General features: G+C 39.7%; 1 long non-coding RNA gene across 1 annotated transcript in view; it reads left to right on the top strand.

Annotated features, from left to right (window-relative positions):
* LOC141047987 (uncharacterized) overlaps positions 1 to 18,618 on the top strand; it is a 170,192-nt gene extending 151,574 nt beyond the window's left edge. The window contains exon 2 of the long non-coding RNA XR_012219933.1: positions 18,316 to 18,618. This is a non-coding gene — a long non-coding RNA (uncharacterized lncRNA). The remainder of the gene's footprint in view (positions 1 to 18,315) is intronic.
* Positions 18,619 to 24,282: the final 5,664 nt, after the last annotated feature.

Raw genomic sequence — 24,282 nt, 5'->3', positions numbered from 1 at the left:
CCAGAACATCGCATCATATGTGACCTCCCCACCAGGTGGAATTCAACGTTACATATGTTGGAGCGGTTGTGTGAGCAGCAGGCAGCAGTAATGGAGTACCAGCTGCATCAGGCACAAACAAGTCGCACTGTGCGCCGGACACACTTCACCACCACTGAGTGGGCCACTATGAGGGACATCTGCCAAGTTTTGCGTGCCTTCGATGACTCCACGCGGATGGCCAGTGCAGATGATGCACTAATCAGCATGACTGTCCCTCTCATCTGTCTGCTTCAAAAAACCTTACAAGAACTAAGTGAGGAGGTTTTTGAAGAGGTCGAGGATGAGCAGTCAGAAATGCCATCTGCTTCTGGCAAGTCTGCGCAACGTGCTTCCACACAAAGGCCCAGGCAGGGGACACTTAGTGAGGAGGATGACGAGAAGTCAATGGAGGAGGAGGAACACATCTCTCCAGAGGAGGGAGGTACACAAGGCTCTAGTTGTCAGTGTGTACAGCGAGGGTGGGGTGATGCTGAGCAGGCAGAGATGCTGCCTCAAGCTGGGGACAGCGTTTCCGGTCCAGTTGGCAGTCTACAGCACATGGTTGATTTCATGCTGCAGTTCTTGTTAAATGACCGCCGCATCGCCAACATTCTCCACACGGCTGATTATTGGGTGTACACCCTCCTAGATCCTCGCTACCGGGACAACTTACAAAGCCTCATACCACAGTTGAACCGGGAGCGAAAAATGCGGGAGTACCAAGAAACACTTGTGCAGGCCATCATGTTCTCCATTCCCCCCCACAAGTGTTGCTGGTAGTGCTTTTCAAAGCAGCCATGTGGGTAGAGGCAGTGGAGGAAGCTCTGCACAAAGAGGTAGCAGAGGCAGTGCCGCAGGACAAGGCAAGGCCAGTATGGCTCAAATGTGGAAAAGTTTTGTGGGACCGCCACAAACGGCTACACCATCACAGACGGCTCCAGTCAGCAGGAGGCAACGTTTCCGTCAGATGGTGACAGACTACTTGTCGTGCCCTGTTAGTGTTCTCCCAGACGGCTCTTCCCCATTCAAGTATTGGGTCTCTAAGCTGGATACATGGCCAGAGCTTAGCCAGTATGCATTGGAGGTGCTGGCTTGCCCTGCTGCCAGTGTATTATCGGAACGTGTCTTTAGTGCTGCAGGTGGTGTGGTAACAGACCGTCGCACGCGACTATCCGCCGATGATGTTGACCGGCTTACTTTTGTGAAAATGAACAAGGCCTGGATCTCACCTGAATTTGCCAGTCCTCTTCCAGAATAAATAATTGGCTGGCAACAGGATCCAGGTCTCCTGTTGTGTTCATGTTTCTATGACCTGAATTTTATTTCCTGGGCTACAGCAACGCCCGTTGTTGCTCAGAAGTGCTGTCCGCACAGACAAAACACTCGCTCATGTGTAAGTGGGGTTCGGTAACGTCAGCTGATCCCCTGCTGTGTGTACGGCAAACTCTCCTGCTGCCTACAACTTCTGACTACCTCTGATTTAATATGTTCTCTGATTTGCCCTCTGTCTCCACTCTGTTTTGAGTATTTCCTCCAGCCTACAACACCGCCTGTTTCTGCTCTCAAGTGCCGTCTGCACAATCCACACTTGTTCCTGTGGTACCTGGGTCCTGTAACATCTGCTCATCTCCAGAGTTGAGCACGGCAATGTCTCCTGCTTTGTCTACATTCCCACTACTTGTAGTGGAAATGTGGACAGAGCAAGAGACATGGCCTGACTCACCTCTAGGGAGAAGCTGCTGTTACGGAACCCCAGTAACACAGGAACAAGTGTGGGTTGTGCAGACGGCATTTCAGAGCAGCAACTGGTGTGGTTGGAAGCCAGAGGAAATACTCGAAACAGAGTGAAGACAGAGGCCTAATTGGAGTACGTTGACAGTTAGTAGTAGTCTAGAAACAATCGCAAACTGCCACCAAGTAGGCCTCGGCCTACTACCTGATTTTCCCTGGGCTCCGACACCGCCAGTTGGTGCTCAGAAGTGCTGTCCGCACAGACAAAACACTCGCTCATGTGTAAGTGGGGTTCGGTAACGTCAGCTGATCCCCTGCTGTGTGTATGGCAAAGTGTCCTGCTCCCTCCACAGTCAAACAACCTCAGATTTACACCTGGCTCCAAGTAGGCCTCGGCCTACTACCTCATTTTCCCTGCGCTCCGACAGCGCCAGTTGGTGCTCAGAAGTGCTGTCCACACAGAAAAACACTCGTTCATGTGAAAGTGGGGTTCGGTAACGTCGGCTGATCCCCTGCTGTGTGGAGGGCAAAGTGTCCTGCTCCCTCCAAAGTCAAAATACCTCAGCTTTACACCTGGCTCCTAGTAGGCCTCGGCCTGCACCATGATTGTCCCTGGGTTCCAACAATGCTAGTTGGTGCTCGGAAGTACTGTCCACACAGAAACACACTGGTTCATGTGAAATTGGGGTTCGGTAATGTCAGCTGATCCCCTGCTGTGTGGAGGGCAAACTGCTGCCTCCAAATTGTAACTACTTCAGATTTAAACATTCTCTGATTTGGCCTGTGTCTCCACTCTCTCTCTAGTATTTCCCCTGACCTCCAAGACCGCCAGTTCCTGCTCACAGTTGCCGTCCACGCATTCCACACGTGTTACTGTGTTACTGGGGTTCTGTAACGTCAGCAGATCCCCCAATATGTGTCCGCCACTGTCTCCTGCGCTGTCCACCTTCCCACTGCAAGCGGTGGGAATGTGGACAGAGCAGGAGACAGTGGCAGACACACATCAGGGGATCTGCTGACATTACAGAATCCCAGTAACACAGCAACACGTGTGCATTGGGTAGACGGCTGCTGTACGCATAAACTGGCGGTGTTGGTGGTCACGTGAAATCCTGGAAACAGAGTGGAGACAGATGCCTAATTGGAGCACGTTGACAGTCTGTTGTAGCCTACAAACAATCTAAAACTACCACCAAGTAGGCCTCGGCCTACACCATGATTGTCCCTGGGCTCCAACAACGCCAGTTGGTGCTCGGCAGTGTCTTTGGCACGGGGACTCCCTGTTGCCCAGCCTGGTTCCAGCACGCCTGCTGTTTCCGGGTAGTGTCAAGGTCACTATGCCACCAATCCGTTGTCCTGTCGTCTTGCGGCCGGGTTAGCCGACTCTACGGTGCCTGCAGTTTAGGTGACTCCTATGTGGGCTGCGGGAACTGGCACTGAAGGCTGGATCCGTAGTGCCAATGGGACATGGACCCCCTGTAGGACTGTGGGTTTCGATAACTGCGGCCGGCTTGCGGCCTGGCTACTTTGCTTTCAATGGGTACCTTCTGCTACCCACCCGGGTTCCAGCACTGTCTGCTGGTTCTCGCCAGAGCCTTTGGCCTAGGTGCCCCCATCTCGGTATCCGAGGTCCAGCACCGTCAGCTGGTCCTTGGTTGTGCTTTCTAGCACAGGTACCTCCTGCCTAGTAACCGTGGTCCAGCACCGTCAGCTGTTCCTCGGTAGTGCCATTGGCTCTTGTAGCTTTTGCTACCCATCTGGGTTCCAGCACCGTCAGCTGGTTCTCGGCAGTGTCTTTGGCACGGGGACTCCCTGTTGCCCAGCCTGGTTCCAGCACGCCTGCTGTTTCCGGGTAGTGTCAAGGTCACTATGCCACCAATCCGTTGTCCTGTCGTCTTGCGGCCGGGTTGGCCGACTCAACGGTGCCTGCAGTTTAGGTGACTCCTATGTGGGCTGCGGGAACTGGCACTGAAGGCTGGATCCGTAGTGCCAATGGGACATGGACCCCCTGTAGGACTGTGGGTTTCGGTAACTGCAGCCGGCTTGCGGCCTGGCTACTTTGCTTTCAATGGGTACCTTCTGCTACCCACCCGGGTTCCAGCACTGTCTCTGGTTCTCGCCAGAGCCTTTGGCCTAGGTGCCTCCATCTCGGTATCCGAAGTCCAGCACCGTCAGCTGGTCCTTGGTAGTGCTTTTTAGCACAGGTACCTTCTGCTTAGTAACCGTGGTCCAGCACCGTCAGTTGGTCCTTGGTAGTGCCATTGGCTCTTGTTCCTTCTGCTACCCATCCAGGTGCCAGCACTGTCTGCTGGTTCTCGCCACAGCCTTTGGCCTAGGTGCCTACATCTCGGTATCCGAGGTCCAGCACTGTCAGCTGGTCCTTGGTAGTGCTTTTTAGCACAGGTACCTTCTGCTTAGTAACCGTGGTCCAGCACTGTCAGTTGGTCCTCGGTAGTGCCATTGGCTCTTGTTCCTTCTGCTACCCATCCGGGTGCCAGCACTGTCTGCTGGTTCTCGCCAGTTTCTCAGCCTTCTTGTACCTTCTGCTACATTTCCAAGATCAAGCTTTTTGAAATTGTCTTTGGTAATCCTTATTGATCTCCATGACGACGACCCTGATGACGACAACCCTGAAGACCACACCAAAGACCAGAAATATGACCCTAAATAATAAGACCAAGAGGACAAAGAACATGAAGACAACCACCATGATACAGAAGAACAAGAAGCAGAAGAAGCAAAAGCAGAAGAACAGAAAGCAGAAGAACATTAAGCATAAGACTAAAAATCAGCATAGAAGAAATCAAAATTATAAGCAGAAGACTAAGCAGTAAATGGGGGTGAGTCCGTTCCTCCTCGTGGTGCCCCTGGAAAATGCCTGCTGCTGCAGGCCAAACTGAACGCGGACAAATCCTGTTGTAAATCTTTAGTGACAGGCAGAACATAAGGTGTAATCTTATAACTTTTATAGATAAGTACTACAGGAATGCCTGTCACCATAAGAAAATGAAGACAAAGAAGAATAGGAAGAAGATGAAGAAATGGCATATTAAAATTGATAATAGCTGAATAAGAAGAATATTAAGAATGGAAAAAAAAATTAATGGGAAGAAGATGAAGAAGAAGAAGAAGAAGATGAATAAGGTGAAGAAAAAGTTGATGAAAAAAATGCTACTGCTGCGGATCATGAAGGAGAAAGTGTGGGAGAAGTACAAAAGAACGTGAAGAGCATGGAAATTGTGAAACATACATATCTGACAAAATATAAAAAAGGTTAACATAGTCAATATCTTTTTAACTCCGAACGTACTGAAAAAAAAATTGGAATTAATGCTATGCCATGTGATTTGAATAAACCACTATGCTTTTAATGTCTCCTCCACCACCCACAATACATTCTACATGATTCTTATTTGTTTTCAATTATGTAGAATTAGCCAACAAGGAAATAAATGGCTTTTTTTAATTCCGATACCGGAAGTCCCATTGACTTGAATGGGACTTCCGGTATCGGAATCGGCGATACCCGATATTTTTTTCGTATCGGGCGATGCCATCCGATACGATATTTTTGGGTATCGAACGGTATCGCTCAACACTACTTACGAGTGAATATTATACTAATATTGTGTTACTTTGAGGTGGAGTCCTTCTCTAGACTATTTTCCATAATCTTGCTGCTTTAATTAAACTATTGATGGTCTTTCCTCTGTAAACCCTATCTGCGGTAGCATTTGAATGTGCAAGGAATTTTGCAAATAAATACTTGTCGTTGCTCTTTGCAATTAGAGGCAACACATGTTATGTCCTCCGGATCACTTCGCTATTTACTGGCTTTACTCCAAATTTAGGTAACGAAAAATGAAACAAATGTTTAACCTTCCTCTAGTGTTAGCTTTCTGTTATTCTTTCTTATGTTAACGGGTCGGTTTTGACCCGTGTCTTAAATCACCCCTTGGATACCCTAAAAAAAAAAAAAGTTAGATATGATCCAATTTGTTTCTTACCTCTTAGTTACCTTGTTAGGGTTTCTCATCCATGGAACGATTGATTATAATATTTCTGTTGTGGGCATACCCTTCATTTTCAATATAAAAATATTGTCAGATGAACCTCAAGAGAATAATATAAACTTAAAAAAGTTTGTTATATTACCTGACTATTACTGAAGGGTTTTAGAACACATTTCTTAAATGTAAAAAAAAAATATACATATTTTATATTAACTCTAGTAACATCTATGGTGTTACGGGTTAATTTTGACCCATATCTAACTACTTTATGAAAAAGGCAAAAAACAGATTTTTTTTTATAGAACTTTAATACAAATAAAAGATGAAAATTATATTAACATTAATAGCAGCTTTTCTAGGACAAACAAACAACAATCAATCAATCAAGCAAATCAACAGATCAAGTACTAGCTTTTAGATGCATGTGTGGCTAAAAGTGACACTTTTTGTGTGTTCTTTGCAGAGGTATTTTTTGCAGGCGAACCAAGATGTTTGTCTTTCTGTCCTTATTGCTAGGGCAGACCTGACACCTCTTTCTTTTAGAATCAGGTGGTCTCACTGGGGTTGTGGCGGTTGTGGTTGATGTTGACGCAAGTGTTGTGAGTTCATTTTCCCCTTCACCGATGATGTCTGATGAACTCCCTCTGCTGGTGAAGAGAGGTAGTGAAATTGATTGGGTTGAGAAGAACCTGTCATCTGAACAGGTGGAGCCTGATTAGACACCTGGAATCACTGAGTGGATATAAGGCAGCCGACACCCTACAGGGGTGCTGGTGATCCTTTCTGCTCTGAGCTCTTGCAACCAGTTAGTCCTGTCTACTGAAAGCTAAGTTTTTGCTCTCTTATTTTTCCATGAGATTTTGTCTGTTTGCTTAGTGTTTTGTGTTCAGCCTGCCTTTGTTGGGACGGGCTGAGCTCCATTTTTGTCTCTGATCAGTTTATCTCTTTGCTCTGTTTTCAGAATATACCTGAGTGCTGATATAGTGATTTTTGATGTCTAGCGACTTCAGGGCCTTTTTCCCTATCAGACGGTTGGGACATTTTTGGTAGGGTTTTTTGCGGATTGCAGCCAGCATCTTTTCTGTCCTTTCCTATTTAGTTAGTTGGGCCCCCATCGTTTGCTCAACCTGTCTTTCTGTCTGTGTTTTCATCTGCTTTTCACCGACAATACATGTTGGGGGCTGTCTATTGCTTTGGGGTCTGCTCTGGGGCAGTTTAGATTTCCCCTTTCTTTCTTTAGGCTTATTTAGTTCTCCGGCTGTGAACGAGGGGTCTAGGGCACCGAAGGAATCCCCCACGGCTACTGTTAGTTGTGGTGAATAGGATCAGGGGTCTGCAATCCGATAGCTACCAACCTCTCTGGTTTTCTGGAGTTGGCTTGTATTTTTGTTTTTTCCTCCTTCGGTGACTCATTCACAACAGGCAGGCCTGGTTGAGGAGGATGCTGGTGATGATGCTCTTTGTGTTGCTGTGGGTGTGGACAAAACACTTGTTGAGCTCTGGAGTTGTCGGACCAAGGCTGCAGCGGCTGGGTCTCGGGGCTCTCGTTCCCTTTGGTCAATGTGCGCCTTGACAAGGGATCTTCCTAGTTCCTCAAGAAACATCCTCCACTTGTTTTTTTCTTTGAATTCCATCCTTGGTGAATGTGGGTCCACAACACAAATAATTTGTACGCTGACACATCAAGGATATTGTAAAATACAACCATTGGCCATCTCCTAGTCATTCGCTGGCAAGTGTAGGTGGCAGTCAGCTTGTCCAGGTTGTCCACTCCTCATTTGTTTTTGTTATAGTCCAGGATGATTGTGGGCTTTTTGTCACTTCCTGATGACACAGCTGCATCTTTGTGAAGTGTGGACATCAGTACCACATTCTGTCGTTTTTTGGGGCAGTATGAAACTGCAGTGGTGGTGTCTGTAAAAACAAACTTTGAGGAAAGTGGAGCCCTGTTCTAAATCTGCAACAATTCAGCGGGCAGCTCAGGTTTTTTTTTTCACCATGGTGATTTTCTTCCTGAGAAGTTCTTGTCCAAGGTCATAGCTGGTAAAAAAATTGTCACAAATAATGTGACCCTGCAGTCCAGTAGTCATATCGAGGACTACACGTTTTCATTGTTTTTTTTCAGGGATGCCGCTTGCAGACTTGCCTGTGTAAATCTGTAGATTCCATGCATAGCTAGTTTTTGCATCACAGGCTGCCCAGATTTTTATGCTGTATTTGCCTGGCTTACTTGGCATGTATTGCCGGAAGGGGCATTTTCCGCGGAAAGGGAGAAAACGTTTGTCTACTGTCACCTCTGGCCCTGGGTTGAACATCAGTGGAAGGAACTGCACCCATTTCTCCCAAACATCCCTGATGGGAGCAAGTTTGTCAGATTTTGTTCTGGTGTCTGTCAAATCTGAGGACTCTTGATATCATTTGAAGTTTTTGAAGTGACATTGTTGCCCGGAAAATATTCCTGCCTGTCGATGCGTCCCAGAGACTATCGGTGTCCTCATTGCAGGATTTGTACACTCCAGCAAGGAGAAGAGCACCAATGTAGGCATCCAGGACATCATCATGAAGGTCATTCCACATGTTGCTGTGGACTTTTTTCCTTCAAGGTTTGTCATAGCAATAATGACTTTTTTTTTATTGACAATGGCATAAACAGATCAAAACATGTCTTGATGTCACTTACTCTTGTCACAGCAAACCTTGTGATCTCAGGGGTCATTTTTATGACATTTGCAGCATCTGCCCTGCCATGTATATCTGGATATACTGAGCTCCAACTTATCTTGCCACTTTTGGATTTGAATCTTTCAGCGGGAGCAGCTTCAGCACCAGTGACCTCCTCATCAGACTGATCAGAACTGTCTGTGTCTTCCGGTTGATATTCCACATAATCTTCCTCCTCAGAAACCTGTTCATCTGTATCAGTTTGCTGCTGTGTCCTCTGATTCATTATCATCTAAGATATAATCCAGAATTTGGCTTACATCAATTCTTCTCCTCATTGTTGCATGTGTAAACTGGAGATGTATAATCTGCAAAGTACCAACTCTAAGCTGATTTGGCCATACATGCCTGGACATGTCCCTAACTCAAGTTGTTGGAGGTGGAGCTGGCTGTGGGCTGTTGGTTTATATTGTGTTTGAGTTCAGTTTTGGGACTTATTATTATTTTTTTACTCTTATATTAGACCTGGGTTGAAATTGACCCCAACAACACAAATGTTAAAATTTTAATAAGAGCATTTTACAATTTAGTAAAATTAGTTTTATTTTATTGTATTTTGTTTAAAAATAAGTTCCTGAAAAAGTCAAAAAGTCTTGATGCAATAATCAAGTGTATGTAGAATGTATGCATTTAAAACCTAAAACTGGTCGGTCACGACCCTAAAACTAGAGGAAGGGTATGGATATGAGCGGCTCACCCTGGGCATATGCATCCACTGTCATAAGATTTTCTTTTTCCAATAATCAACCTGCAAGATAAAGAAATCATGTAAAAGAATTGCAAGAAGCAATGAAGGCAAAACACAAGGCAATTTAAAAACAAATAATCCCTTAAGTTACTTGCTGTCATATTTTGGACAACCCCTGGCCTCTGAAGCTTTCGCAGTATGGCGAGGCGTTCCAGATAGTACAGAATGGTCAGTCCTTCTAGTTCAGGTAGCTTCTCCTTTATAGCCATTTCCAGCGTTTTTTTAAAGCCGTCTCTGCGATAGACAGCACGTTGTCCAGCTCTGTAGGGGACTGAACTGGCTCCATCAGATGCTTCTCTACAGAGAAGAAAAAGAAACAATTAGAAAACTAAAAGAAACCAAACAATCAGGTTGTTGGTGAGGAATGGGAGGACAATTTTTTTGCTATCATTTCTTTAGATATTCCTTTGCTGAGCCACTTTTTTGAATGATTCCAAGTTGGTCATTTAAATAAATTTGCTGCAGTATGTAATGTCATGTTTTTATGAATTAATGATGAGGCATTTGTTAAAGGCTGAACCGCTTTACATTTTTTAGGTAATTAATACTGTCTGATGGGTGTTGCCAACTTCCAAAAGTTTGAAGTATTCACAGGCCTTAATGTCATAAAGTTCAATGATGGAATCTCGCTGTCCATGAAATACAGAAATCGAGCAACATTCTCTACCTAAAATAAAACATAAGAAATAAGATTAAACCGGAAAATACTGTCAAATATTACCTTCATGAAGATTTGGTTCTTACCTCTTGTTTGTGCCTATTGACTGTCAGTTTTTGACAGATGCTTCACAAAGCCAGAAATGGGCTCTAACTCCAGAGAATAATGCCTATACATCCCTGCTTCAGCCATTTTCTTTCTCAAAGGGTTGTTGCAAGAAACTTTACACCAAGGTGTAAATGATTCTTCTGCTTCACTTTTTTTTTTCCAATGGGTCATCTTGAGTTGGCCTTTCAGTATCTTTACTTTTTTTTTTTTCTTCCATTGAGCCGCCTTCTTCTGTCACATATTAAAATAACTTTGTCTTTCGTGTTGTCCTCCAATATAATAAAATACAATTTAATTTAATATGGATTTTAAAATTATTTTTTAAAAGAGAATGTATGAAAATCTAAAAAATAAAAAAGAATATGTGAAGCAAATGTGGAAAATGGTATTTGCCTCTTTTTGTCTGAGTCACGATCCATCTCTTCCTGGATCATTTCACATTTGGTCCTCCTTTTTCTCTTTGATTCCTGATGTATTCTCTTTTCCCCTTGGTGCACATTTCACCAAATCAGTGCTCTACTGTGGGATCTGTGGTTGGGTATCTTGAGATGAAAGTTTAGAGGGACAGCCAGGTCTTGGTAGATTTGCAGTTGTATGATACTCCTTCCATTTTAATGTGATTGTTTGCACAGTGCTCCTTGGGATGTTTAAAGTTTTGGAAATCAGTTTTTATTCAAATCCAGCTTTAAACTTCTCCACAACAGTATCACGGACCTGCCTGTTGTGTTCCTTGGTCTTCATGATGCTCTCTGTGCATCACACAGAACCCTGAGACTATCACAGAGCAGGTGCATTTATACGGAAACTTGATTACACACAGGTGGACTATATTTATCATCATTGGTCATTTAGCACAACATCGGATCATTCAGAGATCCACAATGATCTTCTGTAAAGGGGCTGAATAATATTGCACGCCCCAGAAGATGAAGTTAACCTATAAAAGATAAAGTAAACCTACTAATAAAGCCTTCAAACCAACAGATGGAGTAAAAGTACACAATATACAGAGTGCTAAAACCTTAGAGAAAAGCTGCAATTAAAACAAGTTTAAAATGGAAGCAAAATGCTGGAGCAGATCTTTTGGGATCAATCCTTGTAGAAGGAACACTGCTGTCTCTGGAGTTCAGTCTGAAGAGAAAAGCTACAACTGATTGCCAAAAGCAGTGTAGAGACTTTACCCAGAAGTGTCTTTATATACCGAAAGATGAAGGTTCATTCTACTTGACCTTTTCTCTAACTGGCCAATGGAAGCTTTAACATTTCAAGCTAGAAGACAATGTGTCTGACACCTAGAGCAAGAAAAAAATGATATGCTCATGTTTTACTAGTAAGACTAAAATCAGCAAATAAAATTTCATTTTACTATTTAGTGAAAGTTGCTGTTGATTCACCTCAGTCATATAACAAGGGTTCTTTCCATTCTATCAGGCAGGGTTGTTTCTTGTTCTTGAGCCTTCTGAATGGAAATAAGGCAAATAATGATTTTAGAACATAAAGATATAAGGTTTTCAAGTTACTAATGTAATTTCTGTGCTATCATTACCTTGTTGTTCTTGTAGCAATACTGTAGACTGCCTTTGCTTCATGGCTCTTGTTTGCCTTGAAGGTATAGAGGGTACTTTGACTCTGAAATGAAGAATATTGAGAATACTACAAGGTGATAATGCAATGGTCAAGTTAATTATTTTGGAACAGCTGTATTTATTTGATATAGTATATCGACCTTGTAGTCCACCTCTCCTCATCCACGCTGCTCCGGAAATATTCTTCTATACTTCCAATTCAAGCAGGCAGCGTTATTTCTTGTTCTTTAGTCCTTTGGAAGAAAATTAAGAAATAATGCTTTTTATTCATGAAGATGTGAGATTTTCAAATTAATGGAAATTTCAAGCAGTTCCTTTTATTTGAGGGTATAGTATATTAATCTTGTAGTCCAGCTATCATCCACACTGCTCAGGGATTCCTCTTCTATATGCTGGCCTTCTTCTTGGTCCTCCTGAAAACTGTCTTCTTCCTGAGTGCTATGGTCTACATCTTCATCTTCTTGGCTTTCTCCTTGGGGGTCCTTGGTCTTGAACGTTATTTTCTTCCTTCTCTGGTTTAAATGAGATTAAAACATATATACTATTCAAAATGTAATTTAAAGGAAGCATTACCTTCTTACTACAAATTACCTTGATGTGCTGCTTATAGGTTCATCAATGTCATCTTGGCCAGCTTGTATGACCAGCTCATGACCATAACAGATGTCCGCCAATGTCTTCTCAAACTATTTGACACATTCAAATGAAACAGCTGAACGGAACTATAGAGAAAACACTTATTTCTGTATATGAATAATTTGACAGTCTAAGCTTCACATACACTCCTGATTAGTTGGCTGGAGATCACGGGGAGTTTGTCAAAAAATATATAAGTGAAAATATCATAAATGGCACTACTTGTAGACTAGAAGGATAACACATAGCTTTTGGGAATCTTGCTTCTTGTGGCAATTCCTAATACTGTTGGACACTGTAGATCGGATTTCCTGTTATAGATATGAAAAATGTCCTTCCTCAGCGTGGATCTAACTTTTTCATAGTAAACTTTAATTCACTGAAAGAGCATAAATAAAATGATGGAGATTGAAAAGGACAGTTAAATATAGGATAAGAATGAGGTAGAGAAATCTTACCATTTCTTCCGCTATTCAACACCAAGCAGGCCACTTGGTGGGTAGCAGTCTTGTGTGACTTGACCCAATAACTATTCTTCACCCTTACAAGTATAGGGAATCCTCTCATTCCATTCAGAAACCTAGAAGTTAAAAAAAATTAGATAGTATGAGACACTAGTATAAAGGAAAAGGCCATAGCGAGGCAAAGCAAGTTACGTACAGTCATATATTTTACTACTCATTGTCTAGAAGCATCTTCAACGACCAGAAGGGTCACAAGATAATTTCTATATTCTGCATTTCTTTTTGGCAGCATCTATGCATTTCAAAAAGGATGGCTTTGCCATGATCAAGAGCCTTCGGCATTCCTGGGGTACTTCTAATGAATTTCTCAGTGCTGTATATCTAATAGGAGGGTAGAACATGCGATTTTTTTTTTTTTTTTTTTTTTTTTCACTAACGTATAGTAACAGATATGAAAATATATAAAAATAGCACTAAAATATAGACTCAATACTATGTCTGTATTTTTAGTACTGAAAATGGATGTGCATGTTTGGGTCTGATCGCTAAGCCAATTATGAATCCTCCTGGCAGTCGCCATGTCCAGTCCATACTTGGTCATTTTTTTCAAAAAGAATGGTATGAGATACTTAGAACTTGATTAGGTTAAATTAGAAGGAAAGTAAGTTAGTCTGACATGGCTTCTCAGTTACAAACCTATGCTGGCTCTGGTTAATCACTTCATTCTCATCCAGGTACTTGCATACAAAATCTTTCCTAAAATAGAAGTCGGTCAACCCTGATTCTAGTTGGATGCAGAAGTCCTCCTCCCCAAAATGTTTCCCACACCTTGCTAAGCGATTGGGTCCTCAAAATATTGCAAGTGGTGTTTGCACCAAAAGATAATCCTGTCTCATCTGACCACATGACCTCTCATGCCTCCTCTGGACCATCCAGAGTGTAATTAGCAAATTTTAAAAGGGCCTGGACAGGTGCTGGAGTGAGCAGGGGGACTTGTGTGCCCTGCAGGATTTTAATTTGTGACAGCATAATGTGTTAAGAATGGTATAGTTTTATACTTGTCTTGGATCTCTTCAGGTCATTGACCAGGTCCTTTCATGTAGTTCTAGGCTGATCCTTGACCTTTCTCAGGATTATCCTTGCCCCACGAGGCAAGCTCTTGAATGGTGCCCCAAACTGAGGAAGGTTGAGTCATCTTGTTTATTCCATTTTCTAATTGTGCCGATGGTTGTTTCCTTCTCACCAAGCTGCTTGCCTATTGCCCTGTAGCCCATCCCAGCCTTGTGTAGATGTACAATTTTGTCCCTGGTATCCCTGGACAGCGCTGAGGTCTTGGCCATGGTGGATAGTCTGGAGCCTGATTGAACTTGATACCTGTATAATACTCCTGTCTACACAAAGGAGCAAATGGAAGTAATACACATAATGAGGGAAGAGTAGGAGGGCTTCTTACAGAAGAACAGCCAGGCCTGAGATTTCGTGCTGGATGGTATGTGATCAAATACTTAATTCATGCAATTTAATGGTGTAAAAATCCTATCATGTGCTTTTCTGGCTTTTATTTTAGATTCTCTCATTTTGAAGTGTAACTAAGAAACCTTTACAGACCTCTCCATTCTTTGTAAGTGGGAAAACTAGCAAAATCCTACTTGTCCCTTGTATGATAACATTGTCCTCAAAGCTGATCTCTGGTGGAAAATATGGGATGTCCTTGCTCGGAGACTGGTGGTTTTCCTCCAATGTTCCTCAGCTCTAGATTAGCTGATCACCCACAATCCTCTTACAGTATGATGCCGAAGGAAAATGAATCTACTAGATGGTTGTATCCTTCACCGTCCATTTTCTGTTAGAACGTAAGGTAAAAGATGAGCTGAATATACCATTTGAGGGGATTTACATACCCTATGAAGACGCATCTTTGATAATATATGAGCAGGATATATTGGGATTAGATTACCCCCTCAGTCCTATCAGCATTAATCATTCAGGGATGTTCCTTAACTTGGGTGCAATGTATCCCTTAGAGCCAATAGTTATTCAATATGTTACCCTCAAACACATTCATGGCTGATAAGCCAATGTTGGGGATTTTTGTCTTATGTCATCAAGGAGAATGATCTCAATCTTCAGGTCACTGCAGGGATAAGTAGCAGATGTTGACTGAAAAAAAAGAAATGAATGTCTCCTTACATATCTATTGTAGAAGGTTGTCAGACTTATGTAAATGAACTAATCACCAATGTATGATTCCAGGTCTATGCAGGAATTGGAGTTTGCACACAATCTCTGCTGAATAGTCTGTGGCGTAGAAAGTAGAGGATAGATCAGTGGTAACAAACACTGGGACTATGATATACAGGCAGTGGATTATTAGGAATCTGTAAAAGACTTTTACCTTGTCCACATGAAACTGCATCAAATATGCCATGTGGTCAAACAGGTCTCCTCAAGCCATATAGTCTATTTAATTGCCTTGCTCGCTTGGTGTCTCCATAAATGCCTTGCAGAGACATTAAATAGCAGCACCCGGTAGTCAGTTTCAGGACTTCTATCTTTGTATAGATTTTGTCCTCCTTATAACGACTCTTATCCATTTTAACAGCTAGCCGTTCTTCACGGACCGGATCTGACCTGTTGTGATTGTTCTGATGCCAAGGTGACCTGGAGGAAAAACTGCCAACCATTATTTGGATCTGTGTAATGGATCACTAGATTATCCCAGTTATCACACATGAACATCAAATAATGAATAAATAATCATCTTCTGTGCATCTGGTGCAGGGTATATTGGGTAACACTGAGAGGGAAGCTTTGGAAACTGACGTGTGCATTTATTCTCAAAGATACTTGCTGAACTCAAGGCTAAGTTCAATACATAGTAACATGGTATTTAAGGTTGAAGGGAGACTTTGTCCATCTAGTTCAACCCATAGCCTAACATGTTGATCGAGAGGAAGGCAAAAAACCCATGCAGAAAACACTAAGCTCCACATTGGGGGGGAAAAATTCCTTCCCGACTTCACATATGGCAATCATTCTAGCTCCCTGGATCAACACAATATCAAGGAAACTAGTGTATATAACCTGTAACATTATACTTTTTAAGAAAGGCATCCAGGCCCTTATTAGGTTTTAGCAGTGAATCACTCATTGCAACATCATATGGCAGAGAGTTCCATAGTCTCACTGCTCTTACAGTTAAAGAATCTGCATCTGATTATTTTCAATAATTTTTATTGGTATTTTAAACATTTTTTAAAGGATATGGATCAAGGTAGAGGAACAACAGGTAGGGTAGAAAAACTGTTGGGAGGGAAGGTAAATTAAACCAGGGAAAAGGGATAGGAAAGAGAATTCCCTGTGAAGACAGGGAATGCCCCCACAAAGTGAGGGAATACAGGCAGACATATACATACAAATACTGTTGAAATAAAGCAAATGTAGCCTATTACAGGAACAAGTAAGATGTTGCTTAATAGAAAAAGCAAAATTTCAGCAACTTTATAATATATAAAATCTATACATGTGGTATGCATCAACTAATACGTCGAGGTTCCACAACACCTGAAAATAAAAAGTTAGTATTATATGTGAGCCCATCCCGTCTGGGTGCACTATATGACCCTAAGACCGAGTGGAGGGAATGCTCGGTTTCTTTAAATGCAAATCAAATGGAACATATATCCTTTAAGCTTAAGTAATAGAAAATGAAAAAAATACTGAATGTCTTTTGCATCTGTGATTATGATTAAGCCTTCTTTCCTCCATATGTAGAGTATGTCCCCTTGTCATCGTCTCAGGTCTAAGAGTAAAAAGATCATTAGAAAGGTCTTTGTACTGTCACCGCATATTTATACATTGTAATAAGATCACCCCTAAGCCTTCATTTGTCCAAACTAATGTTAGGTGTAATAACCTGTCTTGGTATTGCAGACCCCCAGTTCCCTAATAACATTTGATCGCTCTTCTCTGCACCCGCTCAAGTTCAGCTATGTCTTTCTTATACACCGGAGACCAGAACTGTACACAGTATTCTAAGTGTTGTCGCACTAGTGACTTGTATTGAGGTAAAATTATGTTCTCCTCATGAGCATCTATGCCTCTTCTAATGCATCCCATTATTTTATTTGCCTTTGCAGCAGCTGCCTGACAATGGCCACTAAATGTGAGTTTGTTGTCCAAACCATACACCCAGGCCTTTTTCAGTGACCGTTTTGCCCAGTGTTTTACAATTAAGCACATAATTATACATCTTGTTCGTTCTACCCAAGTGCATGACCTTACACTTATCCCCATTAAAGCTCATTTGCTATTTATCAGCCCAAGCTTCTAGTTTACATAAATACTCCTGTAATATAAAATTGTCCTCCTCTGTATTGATTATCCTTCAGAGTTTAGTGTCATCTGCAAATATTGAAATTCTACTCTCTATGCCCCCTACAAGGTTATTAATAAATGTTAAAAAGAAGCGGGCCCAACACCAACCCCTGTGGTACCCCACTGCTAACCGTGACAGAGTCTGAGTGTGCTCCATTAATAACCACTCTGTTTCCTATCCCTGAGCCAGCTCTTAACCCACTTAGACATATTTCCCCTATCCCCATTGTTCTCATTTTATGTATCAACCTTTTTTGTGGCACGTTATCAAAAGCTTTTGAAAAGTCCATATGCACTACATCCACTGCATTCCCTTGGTCCAGTCTGGAACTTACCTCTTAGAAGCTCATCTGATTAGCCTGATATTAACGGTCCCTCACAAACCCGTGTTGATATTGGGTCATGAGGTTATTCTTCAGATACTCCAGTATAGCATCTCTTAGAAAACCCTCAAGGATTTTACCAACAGTAGAGGTTAATCTCACTGGTCTATAATTTCCAAGTTCAGTTTTTGTTCCCTTTTTGAATATTGGCAACACACTAGCTATATGCCAGTTCTGTGGTACAGACCCTGTTATTATGAAATCTTTAAAGATTGTACTGATTTCCTGCAGTACTCAGGTGTGTATCCCATCAAGGCCCGGGGATTTCTCTACTTCAGTGTTTTTTTTTTTTGTTTGTTTTTTTTTTGCCGCTGCCTTACTTCCTGCTGAGTTAGGCTAGGTTCACATTAGCATTTGAGTCAGCAGCATATCATGCAAATGCAAAAATGCATGCAAAGCACATTTTAAAGCAGCGTTTTATGCTCCTCTTGCGCATGATGGGAAAAACGCTGCGTGTGCATGCGTTTGTATGTGTTTGCATTGTTTATGCCCATGCATTTGATGTGACACCAGACAAAAGTAGGCATGTCTCATGGGATTTCTATTTACATTTTAAATCCTCATGGATAAAATATTTTTTTCGGACTCACTGTGCGCTGCTTGACAAAGTTCAGTAGTACAGCATGAAGGGTTTTAACAGTTTAATTCCCAACACGTTTCGAAGTTTCTAATACTACTTCCTCAGGGGATGACATGAAGTGAACAGATACAGCCATCTCCAGTTATATACATACACTATTTGAAATTGGGCACCAAAAGAACATGTGATAGTGGAACGAATGTCAAAGTTCACAGGTTAAAGCTGTGCAAAATATATTAATCCATTTGCAATCAAATTAAAATGCTTTTTCTTTTGTTTCTTATTGCAGAACAAACATAATATAAAAAAGAAAAGAAGAAAAATTGATAAAAATGAAAAAGGAAAGCTGAAAATACCGAACCCGTTACAAAAGAGGGGAAAGACTCCGAGTCCAGAGTCAGAACCACTATACTGGAGGAAGATGCGCTTGGAAAAGGGAATATTTATGTATATATAAAAAAAGGAAAACGTTATGTGTATATAAAAAGAGGGGGGTGAAATTCGTTAATTAAAAATGAAGAAGAAATAAAAAATGTGTATATATATAAAAAATTGTATGTATAACATGAATAAAAAACTGTGTGAATAAGAAGGAGTGTGACTATGCTTAAAACTTCAAAGAATCCTTTGGTACCGAGTGTGAGGAAAGGACCTATAATAAATCTCGATATGGAGCCGGATCGCTACCGGGATGGGTAGAAAAAGAAGAATATTATATTCCTTTATATATGTCATTTTTGTGATGAAAAATAAAATATATAAATATGATGCATACAGAAATGCTCAATTTTGAGACAGGAAAATTATATCTATTAATAATCACATATAAGGAAAAGAAGGGGGGTTCAGAACCACTATACTGGAGGAAGATGCGCTTGGTGAAAAGGGAATATTCATGTATATATAAAAAAAAATGGAAATGTTTATATATGTAAAAAAGGGGGTTAAAATTTGTTTATTAAAAGAGAAAATGAAGAAATATATATATGAAAAGGTGTATGTATAACATGAATAAAAAAACGTGTGAATAAAAAGGATCCATTGGTACTAAATGTAAGGAAAGGACCTACAAGAAATCTTACCAAGAAAGACCATATGGAGCCGGATCGCGACCGGGATGGGTGGAAAAAGAGGAATATTATATATATTATTATTTCTGTAAACAATTATAATGAAAAATAAAATATATAATATATATAGAAAGAGAATAATATCTATAATAATCAAATATATGAAAAGAAATTATCATACAAAATTATTAGCGAAAAAATTACACTGTTAAAAAGTAACAAAGAAAAACTTCAGTGATCTCATTGAGTCCATTAGGTTTCAATGTGTTCAATCTATAAATCCAGAAGATTTCTTTACGATTCAATTGCCCGATTCTGTCGGGATGATCATTTGGAATACGCTCAATAGGACTTATTTTGAATCCATTAGAATTTCTATTATGCTTTAAAGCAAAATGTCTAGAGAGACTATGTTGTAGAAAACCAGTTTTGATATTGTGTCTATGGGAATTAACCCTTAGATGCAAGGGTTGCGTGGTTCTCCCTACATATTGTTTTTTACACTCACATTCAATTAAATAGATCACGATTTCTGTAGAACAATTTAAAAAACTTTTGATAGGAAAGCTTTCATCAGTGGTGGTGGATTTAAAAGTATTTTCTTTATGTGAAATGATTTTACAGCATAGACAGTTTCTTCTACCACATTTATATATTCCTTTTAAAAGATTTTGTGAGGAGGACAGAGGATCTGTTCTGAGACGACTAGGGGCCACTAGATTTTTAATTTTAGGAGCTCTTCGAAAGGTAATACCTGGGTTTCTAGGGAGAATTTTATTTAGAACAGGGTCATTTAGTAAAACATGCCAATTATTCATTAAAATCTGCCTGATTTCAATATTCTCATCACAATACTGTGTGATGAAATTATTTGAGAACCTATTATCATTTTTAATCATCTTAGATCCATTCACAAGTGAATTTTGGGATAGATTTTTGCATTTATTATAGGCATTTTTGACCAAATCCACAGGGTATTTTTTGTTTAAAAAACGATTCTTTAAAATTTCCGCCTGTTTTTCAAAGTCTTCCTGATCAGAACAATTTTTTCTAATTCTTCTGTACTAATTGTCTGGTATATTTCTAAGCCATTTACCAAAATGCCCACTACTAAAGGGTAAGTAGCTATTTTTATCAACATTTTTAAAAAAAGGTTTTAGTTAAAATGTTATTATCTTGAATAAAAATGGTAATATCTAAAAAATTGATCATAAAAGGATTATATGTTGAGGAAAAAGAAAGACCCCAGCAATTATTATTCATGTCCTTAATAAATTCATTAATGTCATTATTTGAATTGTCCCATATGATGAATAAATCGTCAATAAATCTCTTATAAATAATTATATTATGGTGTAATCTGGAGTTAGAAATATAAAAATCCTCAAAGACCCCCATAAAAATATTTGCATATGTAGGTGCGACTTGGGAACCCATCGCAGTCCCAAGCCGCTGATGATACAAACACCCATTAAAAGTGAAATAATTGTTTTTTAAAATAAACTCCATACCCTTCAATAAAAACTTTTTTTGTGCAGCAGACAGTCTCATATCACTTATTAAAACCTTATTAAAACATGCAAGTCCCAAATCATGGGAAATATTCGAATATAAGAAGGATACATCCATAGTTAAAAAACATATTGTGGTTTCCATTTAATATGCTGTAAAAGTTGAATAAGATGTGTGGAGTCTTTGATGAAACTCTTGAGTGTAGGGACATGTGTCACCATAATTCTATCAACATAATGTGATAGATTACTGGTAATGGAACCAATACTGAATATGATGGGTCTGCCGGGAGGATTTACCAGACTTTTGTGGATCTTCGGTAAGTGATAGAAAAAAGGAGTACGTGGATTCGCAATACAAAGAAATTTCAGCTCATATTTATCAAAGACATTCATATTTTTACCTTCAGAGATCAATTTTTCATAATTCGTCTTGACTTTCGGTAATACATCAAAAGAAGTTTTGACGTAGTTCTTTTCGTCAGATAAAATTTTGAAGGCTTCGCCACAATAGTCTTTATAGTCTTGAATGACTATACCTCCTCCTTTGTCCGCCGAACGAATTACAATATCGGTACGGGATTTCAGCATTTTTAATGCCATCTTTTCATTTTTTGTTAAATTATGTCTACAATTATTTTTATTTTTATTTATATTTTTGGTTTGAAACAGTTCTTTGAATTCTTCCTGTACTATGTCATTAAATACTTTCAGATGATGACCTTTACTTTCAACAGGATAGAAATTAGATTTTTTTGGTACTTCCAAATGAAATTCAGGTATGGCCGTGTCCATCAAAGTTTCAGGATTATATGGTTTTGTCAAGTCTGCTTCCTTTAGTGAAAAATGTCGTTTAAGTGTGAGTTTTCTTATAAAAATCTGTAGATCTAAAAAAAGACTAAAATCGTTCGTATTATATGTGGGACAAAATGTAAGTCCTTTGGAGAGTACATTAGTTTCATCAGATGTGAGATTATGGGAGGATAAATTAAAAATATTGTTGCTATCTTCAGTACAAGAATTGTCTTTGTGTTTTATTGATTTATTTTCCCTTTCTTTTTTTCTCCCCCCTCTGCTTCCTTGGTAGATCCTTTTCTTTTTCCGTTTTTTGGAGTGAAGAAATTCTTTATATGTGCAGGTTTCAGTGCTCGCGGTAAAAAAGGGACAGTGGCTGTATTATCTGTGCTGGAATTATCAATTAAGTTCATATTGTCCTTAGGTGTGTTAGGAACAGAAAAATCTATTAGTGACTCCTGTGTACCTTCAGGGAATTCCATAAGTGTCGGTGGAGAGATTTCAATAGGCGTAGGTGTGATGATTTTGTTTGTGTCAAGAATAGGGTTAATTGTGTCTATAATATTTTTATCATTTTCAGAATTTTTGTGAATCTTGTTATCATTGAGACGGGCCATTTGTTCCTTAATATTTTCCAGATGTTTCATCGCTTCAATGATTGGTGCAGTCATTTTGGTACTTTTAATTATGGGGGGTTTTAAAAAAATATTTTTCTTTGGGTGGTAGTATATTAATATTTTTAACTATTGATGTATCAGATTTCTTGGGGAAGGAATTAACACCTTTGTGATAAGTGTCAACTTTTTTGTTGGTATCTATTGTTTGAGTAACAGGATTGTTCGCATTATTAATTCTCCTATAATCTTCCCTGTCTCTTTGTAATTTCTTTGAATTCTTGAGTACTGTCTCATGTTCCACCTGCATGACATGTGTAATTATATTGGAATTGATTTTCTTATACTCAGGGTGATTATGAAAGGGGATAAGCTCTTTTGACAGTTCCATGACTTTTGAAGCTGCCACCTCAGCTAATTTAGATCTTTTTTGAAAAGTAACAAGATCATTTTATGCATACAGTTATTCAAGTTGTTATCCCATTCTTTGGTAAAGTCCAGATCTTTATCAAAGGGTGAGCCAAAGACTAACCTTAGTCCTCGTGGACAGATATTTTCCTCTAGATAAATGGAGAGGAAATGAGCATCCAGGCTGAAATGTAATTCCTCCTTCAAAGCTTCTTTAAAGTTCGTAAATATCCTCCGAAAAGTCCTAGTTTCTTCCTCGGTGAAGTTATCTGAGGTATCTTCAATGGATACCGTGTATCCTATGTTCCCAATGGTTTGTAGAATCAAGCGTTCCCTTGATGATAATCTATTCTGGAAATATTCCATGCTGATACAAAGTACCGGACCCTCTGCGGCTCAGAATTTCCTTTTGCAACGGCTGTGCTATCCAGGGACAGCCGCAGAAGATTCAATATAAAAGAAGCTGAAGGAAAAAAGAGCGCAATAGGGTCTTATCTGGGTGGTATTGGGAATAAATGATAAGAAATTCACTCACCTTTTGCAGGGGAGATAAAAGCATATAATCGACTGTCAGCTGCTGCACGCCCGAAGGTCCACTCCGTGACCGCCAATGTAAATCCTCATGGATAAAATATTTTTTTCGGACTCACTGTGCGCTGCTTGACAAAGTTCAGTAGTACAGCATGAAGGGTTTTAACAGTTTAATTCCTAACGCGTTTTGAAGTTTCTAATACTTCTTCCTCAGGGGATGACATGAAGTGAACAGATACAGCCATCTCCAGTTATATACATACACTATTTGAAATTGGGCGCCAAAAGAACATGTAATAGTGGAACGAATGTCAAAGTTCACAGGTTAAAGCTGCGCAAAATATATTAATCCATTTGCAATCAAATTAAAATGCTTTTTCTTTTGTTTCTTACTGCAGAACAAACATAATATAAAAAAGAAAAGAAGAAAAATTGATAAAAATGAAAAAGGAAAGCAGAAAATACCGAACCCGTTAAAAAAGAGGGGAAAGACTCCGAGTCCAGAGTCAGAACCACTATACTGGAGGAAGATGCGCTTGGAAAAGGGAATATTTATGTATATATAAAAAAAGGAAAAGTTTATGTGTATATAAAAAGAGGGGGGTGAAATTCGTTTATTAAAAATGAAGAAATAAAAAATGTGTATATATAAAAAAAATTGTATGTATAACATGAATAAAAAACTGTGTGAATAAGAAGGAGTGTGATTATGCTTAAAATTTCAAAGAATCCTTTGGTACCGAGTGTGAGGAAAGGACCTAAAATAAATCTCCATATGGAGCCGGATCGCTACCGGGATGGGTAGAAAAAGAAGAATATTATATTCATTTATATATGTCATTTTTGTGATGAAAAATAAAATATATAAATATGATACATATAGAAACGCTCAATTTTGAGACAGGAAAATCATATCTATTAATAATCACATATAAGGAAAAGAAGGGGGGTTCAGAACCACTATACTGGAGGAAGATGCGCTTGGTGAAAAGGGAATATTTATGTATATATAAAAAAAAAAAAATGGAAATGTTTATATATGTAAAAAAAGGGGGGTTAAAATTTGTTTATTAAAAGAGAAAATAAAGAAATATATATGAAAAGCTGTATGTATAACATGAATAAAAAGCGTGTGAATAAAAAGAATAAAAAGGTCCATTGGTACTAAATGTAAGGAAAGGACCTACAAGAAAACTCACCAAAAAAGACCTTATGGAGCCGGATCGCGACCGGGATGGGTGGAAAAAGAGGAATATTATATTCAATTATATATATTATTTCTGTAAACAATTATAATGAAAAATAAAATATATAATATATATAGAAA

The sequence above is a fragment of the Dendrobates tinctorius genome, unplaced genomic scaffold (genome assembly GCF_039654945.1).
Source record: "Dendrobates tinctorius isolate UK_male_01 unplaced genomic scaffold, ASM3965494v1 ptg000131l, whole genome shotgun sequence".
Lineage (NCBI taxonomy): Eukaryota > Metazoa > Chordata > Amphibia > Anura > Dendrobatidae > Dendrobates > Dendrobates tinctorius.
This window is presented reverse-complemented; position numbering and strand designations above follow the sequence as displayed.